Source organism: Lissotriton helveticus, chromosome 6 (assembly GCF_964261635.1).
Source record: "Lissotriton helveticus chromosome 6, aLisHel1.1, whole genome shotgun sequence".
In the NCBI taxonomy this organism is placed as follows: domain Eukaryota; kingdom Metazoa; phylum Chordata; class Amphibia; order Caudata; family Salamandridae; genus Lissotriton; species Lissotriton helveticus.
The window spans coordinates 113,414,330-113,426,599 of record NC_136067.1 but is presented as its reverse complement, the minus strand read 5'-3'; the positions used below and the strand labels follow the sequence as shown (position 1 = coordinate 113,426,599).

General features: G+C 47.6%; 1 protein-coding gene across 5 annotated transcripts in view; it reads right to left on the bottom strand.

The window, feature by feature from the left end:
- The window catches only part of LOC144762305 (exportin-5-like), a 2,106,094-nt gene that overhangs the window by 1,993,678 nt on the left and 100,146 nt on the right, over window positions 1–12,270 (bottom strand). The window lies entirely within an intron of this gene.

Below are 12,270 nucleotides of genomic sequence, written 5' to 3'. Positions count from 1 at the left end.
TGTTGCCCTATTGGTGCGTGGGCTATTTGGAATCCGGTGGGATTCCGCTGGGTTGGATGCTTGGAGGTTGAGAAAGTCTCTTATGTCTCTGTTGCCTGCAGTCCCGTTAGGAGTGTCTTTCACGCTGGGACAAGGCTTGTGAGCAGATGGCTTAAGACTCCTCCATGGTGAAGCTGCTTGGCCCGGAACTGAGAGTTCTGCCGGTGCTCCCGGGGACGTGGGCGTTGCTCCGGTTGCTCCGGCTGTGCCTGTTTCTTCCCCGTCCAGGGGCCCTGGCCCTAAACCTAGGTAGGAGCTCCCTGTTCCTGGGGGGTAGAATAGCTACGCCTTCTGTCTCCTGGCTGATCTATGGGGGCGGGGCCTCTCCTGTAGTTGTATTAAATTCGAGTTTCTGGTCCTCATGGTTTGCCAAGTTGATTGACTTGCCCGATTCAACTGGGCACAGTGCCTTCTACTTAATGTGGTGGGAGCGGTCGTGAGGTGGTGAGGTGGTGAGGGCTGGGTGACCAAGTCAGTCTCCCCTCCAGTGGTGCCAAGGTCTAAGTGTTCTCCTTGCGGCGGCCAACACAGGTGGGCAGGGGGAAGGGGCCTCTACGAGAGTGAACTTTCGCACCCCTCCCGTAGCTTGCCTCACGCTGCTGCTGCTGGTGTGCAGGTACCGATGCTGTTCTCTCCTGTGGAGGGGCAGGATGTAGTACTCCCTGTGTTTGCCTGCGTTGATTGTCTTGCCCCTGCTCCCAACTCCCTGCAAAGGGGAGTATCTTGCCTAGATGAAAGTGAAGGTGGCGATCGGCTCCTGCCGTCAAATCGCCTCTGTGCCTCTGCCACGGATTGTCTCTGTCGCCCAGGTGCCCAGGTGCCAGCAGCTCCGGGCCACAGCTAGTTGCAACTGGCGTTGAAATGAGATGGGGGCTTCGCTTTTTCTCCTTGCTTTTGTTCTTTAATTCTTTGCACTGTGGGCTACCACTGCGGCTCTCGCCTTCTGCCACTGCAGCTCCCTTCGCTTAGGCTGGGATAAGGCAATCCGCTGCGGCACCCAGGGCCCTTTCCCAGCAGTGGGCAGTAGCACCGACCCCGGGCCCCCCCAAGTCCCCCAAGCCCCCCGAGCCCCCAAACCGCGGGATGCCTCTGCCTCTGGAGTACAGCCGAATACGTCAGAGTGCAGCCGGGAGCAGGGAGCCGGGAGCCGGGCAAGAACGGAACAGTTATTCGCCACTCACCCACTGTCCTGTCGTAGTCTACTGAGCCTACTCCGCCGCACCATCAGGGACCGTGCAGAGCAGAGCCCGAGACCGAACCCACCTCACCTGCGAAGCGGGGAGTCGAGATGCCGCGCAGAGGAGTGACCGGGCTGGACGAAGGCTGGGAGTGAAGCAGTGCTCTGTGCAGAATTCTTCGCGTCACAGGGCTCACAGTGGTCTCGATGATTTCGGCTGGCTCGTATGGCTCGTTATGGCTCGGTTACGACAAACAGAGAGCCGGCGGCCCGATTCTGTAGCTGCCAACTCGTAATGGAGTCTCAGGCGTTCTGTTGGACAGAATAGCCGCTGTGAAGATGGTATCCTTGCCTAAGGTGTTACACAAGTTTAAGATCCAGTTATTTTAGGTACTGAGAGAAGAGTTTCAAAGACTGAAAGTCAGATAATGCACTTCGTCTGGGAAGGCCGACACAAGGTGAGCAGGGCGGTTTTGATGATGCATGGAAGGTGAGACTGACCAATCCAGTCGTAAAACTATATTGTTAGGCAACCCAGTGGAGTTTTTTTAAGACTGGTTTTCTATTAAATCAAAGAAGAGGTTAATGGTCATAAAAGAGGTAGTAGAAAGTCAACCACGTATGGTTGTTTGAACACAATAAGTTAAAACTGTTGTACATAAATCCAGTTAAACAATCTTTTTGAACTAATGGGGCAGATTTGCGACAGGTACCACGTTGTTAACACCTGACAATCCTTTTCTGGCGTTATTGGACAAAAGGAAACTGGAATTGACGCTAAACTCCAAATAGTACTGGCAGTACAGATAAATGCATAAAGACAAATGTGGGAACGAGACCTGGAAAGATACATATCTGTTTAAAAGTAGGACATCCTAGACAAGAGGATGTGTCCTATTAATGTACATGTGCCTAATTTAGATCAACTGTGTAGCGAGTGTTTAACTTCCCCGAGAGTGGATATTTTCCATGTCTATATTTTAAGAGCCCAATCTAACAACAAAATTGCATGTTTGAATAAATCCATAAGACTTTTCATTTTCTTTAAATAACGGTTTATGAATAGTTTTAAAGTAAATTGCAATGTTTTTCACCAATAAAACAACATTGAATGACTTACTGGGGGTATGTGTGCAACCCAGGAGGTATGTTTAAACAAGAATGAAGAGGTTCAACCAAGTTGTATTTCAGGACATCAGAAATAGCACAAACTGTGGACATTCAGTGTGGATGTAAGAAAATAAGACCATTCTGGCAACAGGTGAGGGATACTGTAGGAGAGTGGGGTCTGCAATCCTATGGTCACCCCAGATTTTTGCTTTTTGCTTCACTGGTTTACGACTTTCCCTGGCTGTGGGCCTGCTAATCAGACCCACAGCCTAGCTGTTCTCTCTCTAAATTGACAACCATGTACCTTAGGTGCATTTACCAATTGGTACTGGGCCACCTTATCAGTCCCTGTACAGTATACCTTAGGTATCCAGGGCATAGGTGTACCCAGGGCCTACCAGGGGCTGAAGCATGTATTATGCCACCCCTGGCTGGCCATCTAAACAGACACAACTGGCTGCACGACAGCTGGGGCAAGGTGGTGTAATCACCCTTTGCTTTAGATATAGTTACCTATATCTAAACCTAAAATGGACACATATATTCCTATCAGTCACTCCTATGGAAGGCCTTATCAATCCTGAAGGCAGAGTGCTTGAAATTATGTGAGATGGTGCTCTGGCATGAGCTGAGCCCGTTTGCAGCTTGCGGAACCAAGTCCTAATAGCTGTTCCATGATAACGCTATACCATATACTCTTAAGTGCATTATAATCCTCGCGGTTAAATGCTAACTCTGGTATAACATTATCAAAACATGTCGAGTAAGGTGTCATACGAATTGGAATACTACCACCTCGCCAATTCTGGCGACGGAGGTAGCATTCGACCCTTCTAGAGGGACACGACATGTATGTAACTGAGAACCCCGGTTATAGTTAACTCGAGCCTTGGCATCACAAAATGGATGCTACCACCACAGACACAAGTCTGACCTCCTGCTACTGGGAGTCCTTCCAGCGAGGGAGGCTTGGACAAAGGGTTTCCTGCCTTGGGAGGTGCTAGCACCACCCCAGACAGGATTTTGTGTATTGGGTAGGGTAGGCTTGAAAGGAATGAGACATGCCCGGGGCACACAAGGTGTCCTGTGCATAAACCGGTTCCAACCAGTTGCTGGGGCATCCCTGCCCCAGCTCTGGCGCGAAGCCGGACAAAGGATTGGGGGTGTAGCCACCCCCCTTCCTGATTCATAAAGGGGGTGGTGATGGACAGAGCATCTGAATTAAGCAGAACACTCCTACCCAGTCAAAAGATCAGGGCTTGATCCATCACCATTTTTTAGCTCACTGTACCATCCCAGTTCAGAACCTGGCTACATGCAAATTAGTCTGTCCCTGGCCCAGTGCATCATGGGAACAGGGCAGACCAAACTACCAAGCCAATTCTTTACTGGAAAGGAAACAAGCTTCCGGGGACCGGTTTCTGGCATTACAGCCGTTTTCGGCCCGGCTTGCTTGAATCCTGATGGTGCAGTGAGCAAGGGACTCATGTCTGAGCATACCCTTCCACTCCTATAGTGGCCAAAGTGATTCATAAAGGGGGTGGTGATGGACAGAGCATCTGAATTAAGCAGAACACTCCTACCCAGTCAAAAGATCAGGGCTTGATCCATCACCGTTTTTTGCATATAGCCAGGTTCTGAACTGGGATGGTGCAGTGAGCTAAAAAATGGTGATGGATCAAGCCCTGATCTGTTGACTGGGTAGGAGTGTTCTGATTAACTCAGATACTCTGTCCATCACCACCCCCTTTTTGAAATTAATTTGGCCACCATAAGTGTGGAAGGGTACGCTCAGACATGAGTCCCTTGCTCACTGCACCATCAGGATTCAAGCAAGCCGGGCCGAAGACGGCTGTAATGCCAGAAACCGGTCCCCGGAAGCTTGTTTCCTTCCCAGTGTAAGAATTGGCTTTTGTAGTCTGGTCTGCCCTGTTCCCATGATGCACTGGGCCAGGGACAGACTAATATGCATACAGCCAGGTTCTGAAACTGGGATGGTGCAATGAGCTAAAAAACGGTGTTGGATCTAGCCCTGATCTCTTGACTGGGTGAGAGTACTCTGCTTAATTCAGAGACTCTGTCCATCCCCACCCCTTGTTGTAAATAATTTTGTCCACCCTAAGCGTGGAAGGGTATACTCAGATGTGAGTCCCTTGCTCATTGCACCATCAGGATTCAAGCAAGCCGGGCCGAAGACGGCTGTAATGCCAGAAACCGGTCCCTGGAAGCTTGTTTCCTTCCCAGTGTAAGAATTGGCTTTTGTAGTCTGGTCTGCCCTGTTCCCATGATGCACTGGGCCAGGGACAGACTAATTTGCATACAGCCAGGTTCTGAAACTGGGATGGTGCAATGAGCTAAAAAACGGTGATGGATCAAGCCCTGATCTCTTGACTGGGTGAGAGTACTCTGCTTAATTCAGAGACTCTGTCCATCACCACCCCTTGTTGTAAATAATTTTGTCCACCCCCCTTCCTGGTCCCACCCAGGGGAGGGACCTAGTCAGTAGTGCAGCCCCCTTTAGCAGGATAAAGGTAGGAGCTGGTCCCATTCCAAATCAGATTATCCTGAACATATTCTACAAGAAGAAACTCTGGACTTCGACGTTCTGCTCCCCAGAAGACTGAAGAATCTCCCTTGTGGGCAAGGAGTGTCCACCCTGCACAAGCAGGCACCATCAAGCGTCCAGCGGCTTCCCTTTGTCGTCTTCCTTCCAGGATCCAGACTTCAGAGCCCGACGAGACCCGGATTCCCAGACCTCTCCGACCTCAACCCACATCTGCAGCAAAGCTGAGACCCGTGGGTGCGACGAGACACGAGGGACCGGCCATCTTGGAAGAAACTGCACTTCGCTTCCAGCACGACTCCTGAGGTAAACTCGACCAAGTGCTTTGGGGACTGAGAAGCCCCATCCCCGAGCAGCCCCTGCACCGAAGCTCAGTCCTCCAGCATCCACGAGATCTGCGTGGGGCCCTTCTGCTTTGTTGCTGCTCGACGCGTTGTCTGGTCACTTGCCGGCTGGCTAGTGGCCTCCTAGACGACGAACCTTTGAATCTTTTCTGCTGGTCTGGTTGCTCCAGACTGGCCCTTGCTCCCTTCCAAAAGAGGGGCACCCCGGACTCTCCTAGTCCGCACCAGACGCTTTCTCCACTCACCGCGTGGGTTGCCTTTGCCAAGGCCTGTTGACACTGATTCCGGATCCAACACCGCCGACAGCGAGAGCCTGCGTGGGACAGCTCGTGCCTCCATCCTGGTCGTCGAAGACACCTCCTGGTCCACGTGGCTGCAGAGTCAAGCGTCCACTCTTTACCTGAACACGACGACATCTGGTTCCTTCCTGGTTCCACTCCAGTCACTGGCTAGTGACTGTGAACATTGTCCCCTCTGCTTTCAGGTCTCCTTCTTCAACAATCCACCCTTGGATTGCACCGGACATCTTCCTCCTGGTCGCCTGCAGCATCTTTTCTTTCAGGCTCCATTGACTTCAACGCGAGAACCCGACGCACTTTGAACCCTATGCACCCGCGGCCCGTGGGTGAGGTAACAAGAGCATTACGGTGCTCAAGGGTAGTTTAACTGTCCTAGTGTCCAGTTCCACAGTCGTTTTAGTCCTACCTAGTCAGGATTGTCCGTACTCACCTTTAACTTGAACTGTACTGTCCATAGACGTTGTTACGCATCTCGCGTGAGTTCACACTCTGCACACGCGTTCCGTGGGCCTCCTATTACTTACCTAGTGTTAGTGTAGCGTGGTCCCAACGATCCTACAGCCTCTGGACAGCTCCATTCGAACTATTGACTTTCACATTCCACTTACTTAGTATATGGTTTGTCGTGCCCCTAGGGCACCATTGTGATTTCGTGCAATTTATCGTATTTTTCCTAAGAGATTGTCATGTGCTTAGCCCTCTGACCCCATAAAGAGTTCAGAGGTGTTGTTATTAATAAATATACTGTTTATTTTCATAACAACCTGTGTGGTGTCATTTCATCTGGTATTCAAGGGGTTATATTGTGGTAAAACAGCTGGCTTCACATGCCAAAAGAGTTTAGCCTAAGACTGCTTTGTCCATGCTACCATTAGGATAGCTGGTCTATAAGGTTGACTTACAACCAATCACCATAAGGGTTGTTTAGACTGATACAAGGTGATCACTAGAACTAGTGAGCATCATATATCAGGCCAACTTCTCACAGATACCATTTGAAAGATTTTCTGATCGAACATTCTGTGGGTCATTCCACAATATATCCTTTGACGGTGTATAGCAGGGGGGAGTGGATACATTCCATACAATGAAAGGGGGTTCCATGTAAATAGGTGTTAATTAGAGCTACATTTATGGAGGAAGAAGCAGACATCAATGTATATGATATGGTATGTGAAAACCTAAAACATGCTGCAATGCAGGATACTGTGTATACCATGTGGGGGTATATGAGAACATCTGGCCAGATCTGGGGCTCGGTCTAGAGTTTATGGACAAGGATAACCATGCCTATGCTCAACCTGAATCAGGTCCACTCCATGTTTTCGCTTCAAACCCATGTAGTGGGAAACCTATTTGCTTGGACAAGGCCTGTTGGTGTGGGGAAGTTGGATTGAATGAATACTAATCGATGTGCAATGAATATTTGATGTTGAAAATGGAACAATAAGTATATTCAAAATTCTCAATAAAGGGTTTTGAATTAAAAAAAAGAACTAGGACAATCAGGTAGATGCATAACCGTTTGTTGGGCTCCACTGCAAATTTGAACTGTGTCCAGACATTAGCGACCAGAATTCATCACAGAGAACACAAAGACTGCACCAGAGACTTTGCAGGTTGGAGTCCTCATTGTTTGCGTGGTGAAATTTTTAAATACACGTTTTGCAGAGGACATTCAGGAGTACTTTTAGGAGGTGACACCTTTTATTCTGACCTTGGTACCAGAGCGGACCCAAACAAGAGTGGAGTCTAGAGTTGTATAGCTGCAGCAATTCATCTCATCGTAACATCGGGCTAGTCCAAATGACTGCATAATTACAAGGGATCATTGAAGCAAGATAGGGGTTATTCAGTGACACATTTCAGTATTATTTACATACACTGACAGTAATATTCAAAGATGGCAAGGAGAGAGGCGGTAGCTCAAATAGATTAGCGTTTTTCCTTTAGTTCATTCCTATTACTTTCTTCAACAGTCTCTCAAACTAAACAAGCATTTGCAATGCAATAGGTCTCACAGTTACACGAGTTAAAGCTATTGGCATTGTAAATGAGAATGCCTTTTATTTATGTTTTTAAAACGAAAACAAAAATAAAAGGCATTGTTATTTGCAATGTCAATAGCTCAAACTCGCGTAAATGTGAGACCTATAGCATTGCAAATGCTTGTTTCTTAAGCAGGTGGGGGGGCACTGGTGTAACGAAGCACAAGACATGGAGAGAGCGAAATCTGAAGCGCTGGGGTGGGCAAACGGGCAGGAGATAGAGCAAAATGGAACTGGGTGGACAAGCAAATGGGCAAAAAAGCAAGGAAGAGGAGGGAGCGCATCAAGGACGGGGTGGGGAGAGGAACATGGAGTAAGAGAAAGCAATACGGAGTGTGGCAAAGAGTGGACTAGAAGTACATGAGCAAGAAAGCCGGAAAACATGCATTCTTGTGGATTGCTTAATCACACTGCAAATAAGGTTTGGCAAAGCCAGTAGGTCTCAGCTTTGGGACTTATTAGATATGCCAAAGTTAATGACGCACAGCTACATGGCTGAAGAACTTAAGTAAAAGATTTGAACACACCCGGTCACATTATATAGGCACTCACCCACCAAAGTTGGATTAATAACAAAAACATGGAACCTTTTTTTTTTGCAGCTGGGAAGCAACACAGAGGGTGTGGGTGAGAGGCAAAATGCAGGGCAAAGGTGAGGGGAAGTAAACAGACAACACAGTTGAGCATACAGGCGAGAAAACAACGTGGGAATGTTGGGGAAAAGCACATAGCTAATAGAGGAACCTGGAGCACCGCAGAGTGGGAGGGTGAGGGGGGAGAATACATGAAGAATACAGATGGAAAACACATGCACTCACAGAGTGTTTAAATAAAAAGAAAAAAGAAGAGTCATGCCTGAATAAGTGAGCTATGGAAGGGCAAAATAATGTGTTATGACACAAGATGACGAAGGAAGGCATAGAGCAGCAATGTATAAGAAGCAAGTGAATACGTTACAATGACGTAAGCCAACAGCAAGTAATGGACAGGCGCCAAGATATCCTTAAGCTAACAATATGTCTTGCAATGGACAGCGCAGGCAGTGTTTTAGGCGAGATCTTAAAAAGTAGTGCTGGAAAGAGTGGGAGACATGAAGGACGTCTGCGACTATGTGGACCAGACGTGCAACCCTCTGTGTCTTTAAGGGAAAGGGTGCGTGGGGTAAAACATGAAACTACGGATCGTGTAATAAGAGCCCCTCCCCAAAAACAAAAAACACAAAAATATGTCCTGTTGTGATTCCATCCGTAGATGTTTTGAGGGATGACAAAGCACGCAGCTTTCCTGAGAAAGTAACTCTCTCAACTTCTCCTCTGGTTTCTGTGGTTTGTTTCTGGGAATGTAAATATATATCTCATTAATTGTTTTGCATCTTGCATGCTCAGATTAGTAGGAAATGATTAATAATAATAATAACATTAACACGTTCACCCGAACAAGCCAGGTCCCCGAAATATGTCCTGTATGGGGCACCCAAAAACAATAGGATGAAAATGCTTCAATCATACACCTGCCCACCAGCTCCCCCTCCCCAGTGACGACATCGGAAAGCTCCCCCAAGTGAACGGCCCTGCTCTCAAAGCACTCTTCTCTCCCTAGGTCCCCTCATTTTCTGGGGTCGCACTCTACCAGCGTATAAATAAATCTCTTACTCTGCGCCCTCTCCCTCTCTTGGGGTCCAAATCTTACCAGGAGAACCCCTCTATCTGCCCCCGTCGAAAGACAATCTTACCACGAGCACCATCCCACGTTAAACCCTCTGCGATCACATCCTATGGAGGCGGAGTCCTACTTACGGTCGCTATGCCGCGGGAACCCGCATCTAATGACAACCGCAGGAGGTTGAACACAGCCTTGAAGCGGTGAAACAAAGGCCCTTACCATGCCCGAGTCCCCGTCCTCTCTGCCGCCTTCTCAGCGCCTTAACTCCCGCACCTGCAGCGCGCCGCTCCTCGCTCTCACTCACTACTTCACGTGCTGCACACAGACCCCTTCCCGGATCCTTATGGAGCACCCTCCCAGGCTCACCTCCCCATGGCTGACCTCTCCATTGTCAACAGCACAAAAGGACCCCACGGCCTCATTTAAAACAAGCGTGAATACTCCGGTGCGGAGCAGACCCTGTTTTTGCAGGGGGATGAAAGCAGGGCCGCAACACGATAACACAGCTTTAACTTGTTGCTTTGCTGAAACTTTTTTTATTCACACTGAGAATTGTAACATCACAAATAAATATGGAATTAGAAGATGTTTACAGGGACAAGCGCTTGCCATTGTGGAAAGGCAGCTGCTTGTTCGGAAACATGATCCGTCACTACACGCCTCCTAGAGATAAAAAACACCCTCACGACAGCCGACAAGCAAATAATCCTGTCTGGATGGGCCGTCCTAAAAGGAGACAGGGCGGGAACGAAGAAGCCTCATTTTCAATCGGAGGCCACCGTTTAGCATAAACGATGACACCAGCCAATTAAAATGATGGGTGGGGTTTCCCCTTCTGAAATCTCCTCCATCACAATAGCCCGCCGAGCGAGTAGCGCATGCGCGCTGCAACGCTATGCGAGACCTAAAAACCTCTAATGTATTAATGCAGATCGGTGTACCATCCGGGTTTAAAGAGGCGGGCTTCTAAGAAGGATTGGGATGTCTCTGCACTCCTAACAATACTTGTGCAGTTGCCTCAAACCTACTTCTGTTGCAAGATATAGTGGTTAAAGTTTCAAAAGCCAACATGAGCAACTGTGTCACAATAGGAGAAAGAAAGAGGCAATAACAGTGAAAGCTCTGTATCGTGTCCACATATGCAAGACCTAGTAAGTTAATGGAGCTAGCCAGGGGTAACGCCAGGATAATTTGCCCTATTATGGATTAGTGATGACTAATAGTCCACTGCCATCTCAGTATGTTACTTTTCCTTTATTTCAGCCTATTTGTAGGGTTTTGCCTATTGGCTTTGGCATGACATCTCAGTATATAGCTATGAATCCTTTATTTTAGCCTATTTGTAGGTTTGCCTATTGGCTTTGGCATGATTCTGTGCCTTCCTTGCCTCTTTTCGGGCGTAAAGGCCTAAACTAGAGAGCAGCCATCTTTGTCTTGCCTCTGCTGACTGAGGCGCTTGCAGAGCAAAGGTAATGTTTATAGTAAAAGCTGTTATTCGCTAGTGAGGAACCGGTTGACACCGGCCCTTATCGAAAGAATGTATTTTGCTCTCTGGTGGAAGACGCAACATGCAGGTGGCCACTGCGGACGGCGTGAGAAGCCAGAGGCTGGTACAGGAATTCGGTGGGAGTCGGCCTAAGACTGGAAATTTCCATGAATAGAGAGCACTCTATATTATCAAAGTGCAGAGAGGCAGAGCTGGCAGATGGTTTTTGGAAGTGAAGAGAATGGTCAGATGGATTTTGGAAGCTGAAGCAGTCAGCCAGAAGGATTTTAGAACTGGAGAGAACAGTCAGATAGTTCTTGGAATGAAAGAAGTCAGTTGGTTTGCAGAGCTGGAGCTGAGAGCTGGAGCTTTTGGAGTAATTGAACCAGTAGAGTGGAGTGAAGTTACCACATTGGTGATGGTGCAGAAGGAGAGAGCCTTGATTCCACCAGAGAGAGAGAAACAGACAGCAGCCGTTGGTGGTGATGCCATGGTCATGGAAAGAGTCCTAGTTCCACCATAGAGGGACAGAGAGTTGGACCCTTATTAATAGGGTGAGGTATTCTTATCTAATTTGCATAATGTAGTTATTCACTCCTTTTTCTAGGTTATGTTTAGATCTCCACTTGCATTAATAATTTCCTACTGTATTGCTTATACATATATCATTGTTATAATGTTTTGTCATTCTATTCTAATGTTAAATAAAGGGACCCCAGTTGCATATTTGAGTGTTGTTTCCATGACAGGACTAACCTTTCTTTTCAACCAGGTGCTGTTAACTAGAAGGTAGAGGGGGACCCTTCTAGCAGATAACTGAGAAATGGAAGATTGGGTAGATTCAATGCAGGAAGTAACTCCCAAATAAATTAATTAGACAGCTCCTATCTAAATTAAGAATAGTAAATATCGTCGGTGCACCTTAGGTGTACCGCCGACCCCTATAGAACACCCCATTGGGGGACAACAGGTTCACCAGTGGGAAGCATAGATGATATTGATCCTAAGAGTTAGGGACTGAGTAATTAAATAATTAAATAGTTGCCGAACTCAAAACGAGGAGTCATCCGGACATTAAACGTGATAAAAGAGTCATCCGGACTTAAAACGTGATAAAAGAGTCATCCGGACTTAAAACGTGATAAAAGAGTCATTTGGACGTTAAACGTGATAAAGTCGATAGACTATAAAACAAGCTGCCCTCCGACGCAAGAGGGGGTAGGTTGGCCCAGGTCAGATTGCCGTGGGGCTATAAAGTAAAGATCATAGGATATAAGACGTGGAATTCCTTAGATGTTAGCTATATCTCTAATTGTACAGGCTTGTAAATAGCTAATAATCACCTTCTCAGGCGAATCCTCCATATATCTTGTAAATAGCAATCTGGGAAGAGTGTGTTTGCGTGACGATTGGGTTAGCTACGGTTGGTAGTCTGTTTGTTCTGAGAATCCGGTTGTTACACCAGGTAAGTGGTTTAAGCATATAAGTCTACATCTGAGAGGGTAACAATGTGGCTGGTGATAACTAGAGTACCACTAGAAA